The following is a 13,557-nucleotide window of genomic DNA, read 5'->3' on the forward strand; positions in this document are numbered from 1 at the left end:
AAACACAAACAAATACTCAAGTATTATCTCTCCCATCGCGGATTCACACCCTGTGTGCCAGCGGCCACACAGCGGGCTAGATTGGCTCGCTGGTGGATGGATCAAGCTTGTCGATGGACAGATAGAATAAGCCGTGGGACATGATTGTGTGAGAACTGGGCCAGCCTGAGATTGACACTGATTGTGGACGGGAGCCCTCTGCGGAGGATTTACAGGGTTCGCGTCATGACCTCAGCCACCATGTCGGGAGATGTCAAATTAACAGGCACACCAACAAAATGTGAAATGTTATGCAACTACAACATAAAATTCACCAACACAACCTTTTTATTTTTGCTGTTTACAGACAAAACCAGAGATCCTGCTGCCGACACATCCATCTCTCATGTTCTACATCAAAAATAGCTTCTCACCTCGTATACCTGATGGGCCACATCGTCTCGTAAAATCAATGTCGTGAAAATCAATGCAGGCTTTGAAGATGACGCACTCTAGCTACAGGCACAGTGAGCCATGAAAACACATGCATGCAAACACACATGATGAGTGTGATGCTCGGTGATGTAGTGTAATAGATTTCGCACACTTCCTCTGCTCCTGCGGCAGATCTGATTAGCACCTCAGGTGACGTTCTGAGCAGCTTGCTCGTCATCAGATGAGGTCAGTAGCTCAACATGTCACATCTGAAGTGTTAATGATAAATCAAATGAACAGGAGACAATAAAGGTGTACAATTACAGTACGTAGAATAGATATAATTATTGGGCCTCATCTTCCTCAGCTGTGTCTATGTTTTTTGTTATCAATTGATGCTAGTGTTAGCTGTCTGAATTTTTGTTAGTTGCTAACACAGGAGTCCAAAGTGTGTCTGCTCTCCCTGGGACAGTTTGGACTGTATCGTTTATAGTTCCTACCTTGTTACAGATCAAGTAGACAAGAGTGAATTTTAAAACTAAGACTGCTAAGCTAAATCAATATTTTAATTTAATTTTTTTTAAATGAGCTTTAGCTTATATCCCGCGGCCTCTGGGTTTATGTTCACCCAAACATGTAGGTGGATTTAGTGGCATCTAGCAGTGAGGATTGCAGATTGCTGAAGCTGAAACTTCTCTCATGTGCCAAGCATGAACTCCCAGTTAGGATTCCTTCAGTGTTTATTGTTCAGGAGGTTTTTACCAGGAGCCGAATTACCCGCAGAGGTCTCTTCCTCTCCAAAACAAACACACCCAGTGATTAAACTGGTAAAAACACTGAATAAAGCAGTTTTACCTTTAAAAAAAGAATGGTTGTTTTGGCGCTCTCGTCTCCGTCAATGAGTTCCCACTCCCTATGTAGATACAAACAGCTCATTCTAAGGTAACAAAAATCACAATGATTTTTATTTTCAGGTGATTATACACCAAATAAAACATACCTATTATATTAAATTTCTGCCAGTATATCCCACTAAATCCTGCACACTGGATCTTCACAAGATTTTGACCGCTAAGCTGAATTTATAGGCCACTGAAAAAAGGGCTCACATTTTAACTCCCGAGCACGTTTTTAATGCGACGACTGCAACTCTTAATTTTCTCTCTAGGTTTTTTTTAACCCGTAACAAGGTGCCCCAACCGTCCCAGAGAGGCTGAATTTTGGAGAAAATGTACTCCTTGTACATTTAACAAAATTGTGCCTTTCATGTTTGGGTAGGGCTCTAAATAATAAAATAATCATAAAATAATTTGTCAGCAGACATTAGGGGTGAGAATCACCAGAGGATCCATGATACGATATTATCATGATACTTAAGTCACAATACAGTGCTAATATGTTGTGAAATGCTGAGTATTGTGTTACAATATACTGCAATATTTGACCTGTTTTCATCTGTAAATTATAGGGGTGGGGAAAAATTGATTTTTTAGATGCATCGAGATTCTGCATCGATGTGGAAAACTCATAATCGATTTTAATTTTATTTTTAAATCTATTTTTCAAATTACCGTAACTCCTCAACCATTCACACTATCGACGTAATTCCAACGGATTCTGAAAGCAGAGAAGCGGAGCTTTCCAGTGATATACATCACAGTACATTACGGTAGTGACGTCATTACCTGTGGAGGAGGGGAGGGAAGTGAGCACAGCAGGAGGAGAGTGACAGCTGACGAGGAGAGTGCAAGTTGGAGTTAATTAGCAGAGTTTTGGAGGCGTTTTCTTTGTAAATAATATTTAGTGTTGTAAATAACAGTATTTGTGGTTTTTTGAGAGCTGTTTTTTTTTGCCGTGTTTTCGTCGTGTTTTTACCATAGTTCGTAGTTTTGCCATCATTCGTCTTTTTTGCAATAGTACGTGTTTTTATAGTTCATAGATAGTTATAGTCAGTTACAGTTTTGTAAATACTGGAGGAGAAATGTTGAGGAGGTCGACGAGGGACAGGAGAGTCCCGTTGAGATTTATGGATGAGGAGGATGGACCGGAGGAGACTGGTGGAGGGTAGTCATCTCAACCACAGTAAATAATACAGTTTGTATGCACTGGATATGTATTCCTAGCTTTATTACAATAATGTTTTTCAATATCTACTGTGAATTTTCTTATTGGCTTGTTTTAGAATCGAGAATCGTTGCCCTCAGAATTGGAATTGAATTGAATCGTGAGGTGCATAGAGATTCCCACCTCTAGTAAATTATGTCCCCAGAGGAAAAATTCTTCAACATCAGTTTTATCTAGTAAGATAAAGTTTTCAGTTTGTTCATCTCACCTCAGCCTTTTTTGCAGCAGCAGCAAAATGTATCTAGTGGGTTAAAAAGCAATTAATTAAATTATTCTAGTATTATTCTAGGCTACCTAAAGTTTAATTTGTATTTGTCATATTAAGAACTTGTATCATAATAACAATAATCACGAAACTATGCTGTATCAATTTTCCTCCGCTCCTAGCAGACATCTGTTACCTGTTCGGGGATCAAATCATTTTCATAATTCAAGATAGTCTTTTAACAGTCTCACAACGGGGAAATTTGCATCATTACAGCAGCGAAGGAGAAAAAAAGCAAGAGATAATAAATGGACAGGCTGAATTGCACATAGGGTCCATAATTGTTAAAGTAGTCTGTGAGTAATGGAAGATTATCTTGTGTCAATACAAAAGTGTCCCAGCCGACCCCATTCTTCCCCACTGTATTACAGAAATTAATAAATAAATGTAAAAACAACTAAAGAAATAGCCGCAGGCTTTGCTGGAAATGAAACAACTTTTATTCAGGTTCACTTAGATTCTACCCACTACATGACACTTCTACGTTAAACCCTCAATTTGACTAAATATTGTTATTGAGGTTTTTGGAAAAATTCCACACAGCACCACTGTGGCTTTACCTCTTTACGTCAGCCTCCTTTCTCCCCACTACCATCCCTGTTTAGTCTTGGCAAACACATCTTCGTAGCTCTTTTATTTGAAAGCGAAAGCTCCTATTCTTGTGTGCAGATTGCTCTCTTGTAACCAGTGATCACAGCACAATGTCCTGCCACACAGATCAATGGCCTATTAAGCAGGGAACATGAAAGGGGAGGACCTACGGCTGACAGAAGACAGAGACATGTTTTCTTTCCAGCCGCAGAGACAAACAGCGGACATTATTCTAGTTCCTTACAGAACATCTGTCAACCACTCGGTCAACAAGAATACAACTGAACTCGGCTCAGTGTCCGATACAAAGTCAGAACAGACAATCTGTGCTCTGTAACCACATCCTATTCAGCTGTAAAATCAAAGCTCTGCTCTCTCTGAAGCTAAAAGACCATCTCCTAAACCGAAGAAATAATGGTGCACTTACTCTGTTGGCTATTCTTCTGAGCTGTAATACCACGGTGCTGTGTTAGGATGTCAAAAGAGCAAGCCAATTTCGCACTTGGACAAAGAGTCATTACGGGAGAAGTCAGCGTGACATCTGAGAGTGATCCCATGGAGCATGGCGGAGAAACTCTACTATCATTATCGTTCAGACTGACTTTGATGAACCTGGCGGTGTTCATAGTGTTCAATGTGACCTCTGCTCTGAAATGAGGCTTCTTTCCCAGGTACTGTCGCGGGGTGATTACTATAAATTGTGCTCTTTTGTGTGATCACCTTTGGTAAAAAAAAGAAGATCTTAAAAAACAGGCAGCTAAGTCGAAGGGGTTTTGATCTCCACGCTGGACATCTAAAAACTCTGAATAACTAATCTGGAGGAGAGTGGGTGGAACAAATTACGATTCGAAATGGATCTGGTTCTTTTTCTGCGACTGATCAATCACGTCAAGCTCAAAAGGAACCAATAGACTCGCCCCAAAAAGTGCAATCGATGCCTGTCTTTTACTCGTAAGACCCCACAAAACAGCAAACAACGGAAAGAGAAAAAGACTGCAACTGAGTCGTGTAACCGAGACACATCCTGGATATTAGGAGCCCGGAGAATTACATCCTTCAGCTCGGTGACAGCACAGTGATTCAGAGTTAGGTTCAGTTCAATGCTGCCTTATTTCTTATTTTTGCTGATTGCCTCCGTGGGGCCCTAATGTTGCCAACTTGTTGTCATTCCCCACTTTCACACCAGGAAGTAAACTAGGACCCCTAATTAAACACATGTAATCTCCCTGTTACGCTCCGTGTCACAGCAAGTTTTTCCCACCACTCATCAAAGTAAAAATACAGGTAAGAAATAAAGAGGAAATGGGACTCTACATCCTGTTTCATTTGTTTCTTTGTAATGCATACATTAAATGTGAGTAATATCTAATTGTGTGAGTTCTGTGCACTCAATGACACATTCCTAATGACACGCGCACCATCCTTGCATCATCCTGAGTCCTATTATACGCTTCTCTCTCCAGACAGCTAAATGTTAAACTACCTCAAATCCGCATAAATCTGATGTAGACACAGAGGGATCATGTGCGAGCTACAATAATAAAACATGCTGACATTTATTCAGCACATGGTAGCCCACACACAAATAAAAAACGAACGCACGGCTCGTATTTCACATGGGAGTTGTCGTGTGTGAGCAGATGTATCGCGGGTAATTTACCAAAATAGAGATTGATTTAAAGAGTGGTTAAAAAAAAGAAAAGAAAAGAGAAAAGTCTGAAATTGGAAAAGGTAAATGCCAAGGAGTGAATCAGTGCTGTGTGCTGATTCCTGTAGAGAGCAACAAACGCTGCTGCCAAATTGCTTCTGATGTCACCAGAGAAGAGGCTGCGCCTGTGCCTTTTAAAGGAATACTTCACCCACAAACTGATCATGTGTGTGTCAGTTACTCACTCTGAGTTACCCTGGAGTTGTAAAGAAAACTTTGTTTTTCTCACATGCCTCCACGTTGAACAAAGAATCCAAAAAAGTTCTCGATGAATTGCTGCGATAGAGGACCCCATTTAACAACAGCTCTCTAAGTATAGCCCAAGTCTCATTTATCCAGTCACATGCACACATGCATTATTACACATCTGGCACACCAAACCAAAAGCAGTAACTAAATTTCAGGAATTCCATACTGCTGTCGTCGTATGTAAACTAGTTCAAAACCATGTCAGTATCAGAGTCGAGGAATTTCATACTGATAACACAGTTGCTAATTATCTGATCTGTGTACACACTATTGGTACAGTACAGCTGCAACGATTAGTCAATCAGTCGATCAAACACACACAGACCTCATACTTAAATAACAGTCACTGTTAATTGTTTTTGTCTCTGTACTTAATGCCTCCTCTTTGACTTAATATTTGTCTGTATTCTACTGTGTTGTATTATTGTATTGAATCACTCCATGCTCAGTAATCTCACACTTCCTGTTTTAATTCCAGAGCCAAATGAGGGACAGGGGTTGCAAATTAGCCATGGCTAGAATCCTATATGCATTGCATCTACTTTCTATTTTACCACTGAAGCAACGTCTTTTGCATTTGTCCTTGTCAAATAAACAAGTAAATCAATTAAAAAAAATAATTACCAACTATTATGATGATTGAGTAACCCTTTTGGGCATTTTTCAAGCAAAATTTCAAGCAAATTGATGGTTCCAGCTTCTTAAATGTGAGAATGCTGCTTTTTTTGTCATTTATGATCCTAAATTACAGCATAGCATACCATGACTTAGTCATCCCAAAAATTTGAAAAAAAACAAAAAAACAACAACATTGGTCCACAGGGGGAGCGCCACCCAGTTGCCAATTAGAGTTAAATTTCTCCAGTCACCTTGAGGCGTCCTGTTCTACATATCTACCAAGTTTAGTAAAAATCCATATGGCGGTTAGGCCTAGATAAGAAATGAGCTCTCTAGCGCCCCCATTTTGTTTGATGGGGTCAATAATGGAGGGGTCCCCTCAGATTATGTGTGCTCATATGCCTACAAAGTTGCGTGGTGATTGGTGAAACCGTTGAGATGTTATACACCTTTATGTGATGAGCCACGCCCTCCACAATATTCATTGCCTTATAGAAGCTCAGTTTTAGTAAGTTTTCCAACTTTTGCCAAGAGGGAACTTTAGATATTGGTCCCTAGATTGTGTTCACCTAGTTTCATGCAGATCGCTCAAACTTCCTAGGAAGAGATCGTTTTGAAGTGTTTTTCAAAAAATTCAAAATGGTGGAACATCTATATAACCGGAAGTTATGGGTTCTTGAGGCAAATTTGTTCCTCGTGAGGAGAGGCATCTCTGTGCAAAGTTTCATGTCTCTACGACATACGGGGCGTGAGATATGCCCATTCAAAGTTTGCAATTTCAATCGGTTGCTATAGCGCCCCCCTTTGGCGAATTGATGTAATACTGCCTCCTTCGCATCCTCCCATGACCCTCTACCACTGTGCCAAATTTCACATGGATTGACCAAGTCAGTGAGGAGAAAAACATGGAACAGACACACAGACAGTTTTCGTCATTATATAGTAAGATAACATCAATGTATGATTGTCTTTGGGTTTGGGGCTGTTGGTCAGACAAAAGGAGTAGTTCAAGGATGCTGCTTTGGGCTCTGGGAAATAGTGATGAGCATTTTCCACAATTTTTGACATTTTAGAGACTTGACGATTAATTGATGGTGAAAATAATCACTAGTTGCAGCCGTACGGTACAGCTACATTTTGAAATCCACAAAAATGTGTACTGTTTCTACATGTTAGGCAATTCAATGTTCTTTAAATAGGCTGGTTGTCCTTTTCCTTTAGAAGACAAATATGCAGCCTTTATTTGAAGGAGTACATTGATTGTAAGGTACAAAACATTTACTGGAGACAGCCTTTTCAAGTTTAAAAACACCACACAGAGGCCTTCAACAATTTTGATTATTTTTGACCTGGCTACTATTGATTTTCACTAAAACCTACTTAAAACACTTCAGCATACTGCACGCTCATTTGAACTCTGCTCAGAGGAATCAACATATATGGAAATGTCTTAAATAGTAAGGTTTTAACAAAGATGCATGTGTTTGGGAAGTACTGAGCATATGACTGGATAAATGAGACTTGGATTATACAGCAAGAGTTGTGTGAGAGTTTGTAAAAGGAAGTTCTGACACAGTTTTGCTGTTGTTAAACGCAGCCGTCTATGACCTAAATTCATCAAGAATTTTCTTATGTTTGGATTCTTTGTTCACCGTGGAGGCATGCGAGAAAAACAAAGTTTTCTCCACAAATTTACAGTAACATGGCGTGAGAAACTGATACACACATCATCATTTTGAGGGTGAAGTATTCCTGAAGTAAGGCACTTATGAACCACCAACTCAAGTGCATCTCAAGTAATATAAATATATGCAGACATGTGCTCATAAGGGCTCCAACTAATGATTCTTTTAATTAAATCACTAATCCTGAAATCTAAAATGTCACATTAAGTTTCTGCCAATCGATTAATCGTCTATTCATGTCTGAAGCTGCAAAAGTAAACATGTTAACAGCAGATATGTCGACAGCACCAACAACACCATACTGTTCCTGCGGTCGATCAACTAACTGATTAATCTTTACACCATGTGTGCAGAAGTCTGCTGTTGTGTGTTTGGTCTCAGACAAACTCTCTGCTCCTCTGGTCTGACTTTCATTTAAGCTGAATCTAATCAGATTCCCAACAAAGTGCAGCATCTTAATGAATCACAGCACCACAGTGAGCTGCAGCGAGCCGTATGAGAGCGCAGACATCTGCTCGGTTGTAAAGTCGGCGGACATCTTCATTAGCATCAGCCTGAGTGTAAGCTAACACAAAAATGCATGCATACACACACACGTCTTCTGTGAGAGAGCTTGTCAAAGGCTTTCTCTCATTGAGGCGGTCTGGGTCTACCACACGAAGTGGAGGGTTCTGACATCCTGCCAGGGTAAAACAATAGTGAACCACTTTCATCCAAACCACAACACTCATACACGCACACAGTATATACATTTACACACAGCCATATACAACAGGGATGCTATGCAGAGATGTAACCAAAAATATTCTTTGCAGGGAAAAATGTCTGTCAACAATAATCCAGATTTCAACATAAAGGCAAAGAAGAGGTTCTACTTTGGTCTTGTGAGCTTGCATCTCACTTTCCAAACAATTACATAGACTGACGCCAAGGCCAAATGTCATTTCTCGCAATGACTACAAAAATATATTTGTGTAAAAGCTTAAACTTGACATCTTTTACTTCATAACATTAAATATGTATCACTAAATGGAGAACAATTTAAGCTTATCTTTAAGCTTTATCAGGGCTGTGTAGGAGTGGTTTGATCTGATTAATCTGACAGCGCTGGAAACATAAGGCAACAACTCCACTACTGTGTAGCTGCACTTTGATTCCAGTATTGCTAAACTGTGACTGGTGCACAGGAAGTGACATCACCTTTTACCCACTGAGTCCAAACCATCTTGAAACCAGTGAGATGAAACTTTGTCAGAACGTGAAACCAGGTGCTCCTTTTAACCTCCTACGACATGAGGACATCACATATTTGGGTTTGTTGCATCTAATTTTGCTTAACTCAGACCTGCTGTCCTCATTCGTGGACACTTTTTCGTGCCATGTAGTAGGAACAAACCACAATACAGTAATCCATATTAGAGATGCACCGATCCGATATCTGGATCGAATATCAGCCCCGTTATCATCAAAATAGATGGATCGGGTATCGGAAAATGCAACCTATACCTGAGATGATCCTTTGCCTTTAAATCTATTGTAACGCAAGCTACGTCATACGTCATGAAGCGAAGGAGAGAATCTGCTGTGTGGAGGTATTTCACACTATTTCAACTGCTGTTGCACAATTGTTCATTTCTGTTCATCATTACATTAATCTGTTTCCATCTTGTTTCATTTTATCTTAGAAAAGAACTGTGTAGTCATCAATGCCTGATGCCTCTAGTCTTTTCTATTCTACATGTAAAGGTATATAGCTTTTTAAGTCAACCATGGTATTGGATCAGTATCGGCTGATGATAAGCCACAGCATCTGGGTTGGTATTGAAACTGAAAAAGCTGGATCAGTGCATCTCTAATCCATATAAAAACAAGATGGCAGCCATCTCTGCCAAGTCCGTCTGCAGCCGATCACAACACGACAGTGGACAAGATACAAAACCTGATCACATTTTATTTGCGTTTATAGTTTCATTTGCCAACAAATTTGACCCATTTTAGCAACAGTCACTAAGACGCAGCTAATAAGGAAGTACTATAAGGACTTTATTTTTGTATTACCGGAGCATTTTACTCAGGCCGCTTAGGTGTGACGGACTGTTCCTCCAAACAAAAGGCACGTTCCTTGCTAGGAGTGTGGAGCAGGAAAAAAGTTACAAAACAAACAAATCATAAGGCTTTTGGAAATGTTGCACTATTTGCAATTTTGCTTTCGCACAGCCAAGTATTTAGGCTCTGAAATGAACTGTTTTTAACAGTTTAAAACTACTTACTATTCAAAGACAATTGTTTTTTTTTTTCTTTTTTCCCCCCAAGTCATTTTAATCCTACATCGGTAGCAGAAGTTACAAATACAAACCAAACAAAAGCTGAGGTCTCAAGAGGTTAAAAAGCTGTTCGAGAAAAATGATTTTATGCTTGTTGTGGCTTAACACATGATGGCTGCAACAGATGGTCTATTAAGTGATCAGGTGATAGACAGATGATTAATCTGCCACTATTTTGATATTGTTTTTCAGTCATTTTTTAAGCAAAAATAGCAAATTTAAAAAATTTAAAAATAGCAAACTAGCTTCTTAAATGTGAGGATTCGCTGCTTTTCTTTGTTATATCACTGTGAACTAAACATCTTTAGATTTTGGACTGTTGGTTGGACAAAACAAGGCATTTGAAGATGTTATTTTAGGGCTGTGGAAAATTACAACGGGTATGTTTTACTAATTTGTGTCATTGCACATACAGAGCACCAGGACCATGAATCCTTTGGGCTCTACCTTCATATGCGCCTTCTAGCCAACACTGACCTTCATTGCTGTTGAAAACACAAGCATGAGCAAACTTAACGAAGCATTTGATGGATGTAAACACTATTAAGTCCATGCTGTTCGACGTTTCAACCTTGTGTTCATTTTAAACAATACAAAGGGAGGGGTGAGGCTGAGAGTGAGGCACGCTGAACTGTTTGTCTCTGGCTGTTTTACCTGCAGTGATAAAGACAATCCTGTCAACTCTTAAGCAGCCTTTCTCTGAGGGAGGACAAACTGCAGCAGTTATGAGGGTTCCCAGCAGAGAGACGATACTGTTATAGACCATGGCTGTTGTGAGTCCGTGGGGACAGCATAATGCAGGTGCGTTGAGCAGAATAGTCGGAGGAAGAGTGAGAGAGGGAGGGCGAGCGGAGCCAGCAGTTTCACAAGCTGTTAACTGCGTTTAGGACAATGCTCATATCAGCTTTGATTTAATGTGTGTATCCTACTCTTTTACAAGGAAAGAACGCTAAAAAAAAACACAGCCAGCCTGTATGAGAGCAAAGAAACTGATGTACTGTGTGGGTAGCAGACACTTCTGAGTGTTCCTAATGCCTACTGCCTGCTGAATAGTCCAATGATGCACAGAAAAAAATGCATTTAAAACAGAATACAAACTGGATTTGTTTGGACACACTCATTTTAGATTTCAAGCCTTTATACTTGAGTCTGTTTATTACGAAATAAGTGCGCTAAACTCCTGCATTCAGGTCTACTTTCTTAGTCCACCAAGTAAATCAAGGAATGGTTAGTTTAAAGAAGGTATGTCAACGGATATATTGTGTTCACACTACAAGCAACAAGCAAGTTGATTTCAATAGAAGACTTGAAGTTACGAACTGACGGCCCACACTTTTCACTGCAGATGGGCGTGAATTGCTACAAATCAATATTGAGCTGGCCTCAACTTTTTTCAGTGCTCCAATGAAGCAGTAAAGCTTCACCAATAGGACTGCAACTAACGATTATTTTCATTGTCGACTAATCTGTCGACTATTTCTTTGATTAGTCGACTAATCATTTTATCGAAAAATGTGTTAAAATGTTGAAAAATGTCAGTCTGTCTCTCCCAAACCCCAAAAATATGTCATCTAATGTCCTGTTTCGTACTCACGCCAAAGGGTTTTAGTTTCCCGTCATGGGAGAGTGTGTAATCTGCCAATATTTGAACGTAAGAAGCTGCAATAAGAGTATTCTAAGGTACTTTCATAGTACTTTTCTATTAAAAATGACTCAAACCGATTAGTCGCCTACTAAAACATTCATTGATTATTTTAATAGTCAATTAGTCATCGATTAGTCGACTAATCGTTGCAGCCCTAGTCACCAATCATATATTTTTGTCTCTAGCTGTGGTTCTTAGTTATTTAGCTCAGTTAGCTGAAGCTATGCTAGCTTTACGTGCATTGCGGTGTAATGGGGTGGAGACGTGACGTTAAATTTGGACTTGGACATTGATCATCAAGCACAAATATTTTTTTTGACTAAATACAAACTTAAGATGGCCTTCAGTTGAGGTGCTCTGTAGCAAGTAGCAGCTACACATAAGCCTGAGATGACATACATACGTTAACAAGCAATGGAGCCACATTTTACAGAGCGTTACCTTTAATTGGTTAACTTCCCAAAACATTTCTGACCAGCATGTCAGTCTAAAGGTAAATTTTGCTATTCTTCAGTTTACTGCACTGCACACTTTCTGGTGAAAGCTAGTTAGCGGCACTGCTCATTGGTGATTACTGCTAGTACCGCCATCCCGACCCAACAGCATTGTTGTGGAAACATTGTGCCCACCCTCAGGTCTCCCCTAGGTTGCTCTAGCGAATAACGTTAAAATTAATTTTGAGCCGCAAACAATGTTAGCACAGTTTGCAGTGTTAGCACGGCTAGTTTTGCTAATGTAACTAACAAAGCTAAAGGGGGTTTGCTGCTTAAAAGAAGGCCACTTTCTTATGAGGGCTACTCAGGGCACCGGAGAGTGGCCACCATGTTTCCGCAGTAAGACCGTCCCTCTGGTGGTAACATTTCCAGTGGTATTCGCGAAGGAGCAGCACCACTAGCAAGCTCCCACCAGACTCAGGCAGTGCACAGTGCAGAGCGGCCAAGGCTAATGTTAGCTAACCAGTGGAGCTAACATAGTTAACAATGAGTAACTGGCAAAACCCCTTTCCCATTGTTAACATAGTTAACATAGTTAACAATGGGAAAGGGGTTTTGCCAGTTACTCAGTAGGGTGACCTGGGGGGGGGAACTGAGGGATGGCCACCATGTTTCCATGGCAACACCTGTTATTAGCAGTAATCACAAATGAGTAGTGCCGCTAACTAGGTCCCACCCAACCCGGGTAGTGCGCGGTACAGACCGGCTAAGGCTAACGTTAGTTTACCAGTGGAGACTGGAGGGTGGGCAGAGGGCACTATGTTTCCGGTTTTTAACGCGGCTAGTCGGCTGTCTGTCAACAAAGCCAACAAAAATTGAAACAAAGGCAAGACATTTACATCACAAGACATGAATATTTCACCACCTCTAAATGGATAGCGCTTTGAAAAGTGGTGCTAAAGCTCAATGAGTCAATGGAACACTGTACTAAAAGTACACATTATTTTGCATTTTCTTCTTAGAAACTCACCAGTCGTGCTATAAAAAACAAAGGTAATCATAACTGACACCCCTAGTTCAAAGGAAAAACATCACAGGACAAACCAGAGAAAGACAAGTATTCAATAGGACAGATTTTACTGAAGGCCACGAGATTCTCTTCAATTAAAACTATAATGCATCATGATTAGTGCTCTTTATTTGTGCTCTGGTGCTAACACATTTAAATAACATTTAATTTTACACTTACATATGGGATTCAAAATTTGCCAACAAAACAGCCAATGAAAACAACCATATGGTGCAGTTTATACATTTGGCTCATTTTCCTCAATATAAATCCAAGCTGAGCCAGTACACGCTTTACCTCTAATTTGGGCAAGATGCCTCTTTAAAGCAACAAAAACACTCAAGTTACAGCCTAAACAAAGAGTATTTAAAATAATAACACTGCAAATAATTTAGATGAGTCTTTGTTGTTGTATCCGTGGCTCATTTGTT

The 13,557-nt window shown here is 39.9% G+C and overlaps 1 protein-coding gene across 8 annotated transcripts in view; it reads right to left on the reverse strand.

Annotated features, from left to right (window-relative positions):
• The window catches only part of tanc2b (tetratricopeptide repeat, ankyrin repeat and coiled-coil containing 2b), a 254,073-nt gene that overhangs the window by 125,072 nt on the left and 115,444 nt on the right, over window positions 1-13,557 (reverse strand). The gene's annotated exons all lie outside the window — the stretch shown is intronic.

The sequence above is a fragment of the Epinephelus lanceolatus genome, chromosome 21, assembly GCF_041903045.1.
Source record: "Epinephelus lanceolatus isolate andai-2023 chromosome 21, ASM4190304v1, whole genome shotgun sequence".
Classification (NCBI taxonomy): Eukaryota; Metazoa; Chordata; class Actinopteri; order Perciformes; family Serranidae; genus Epinephelus; species Epinephelus lanceolatus.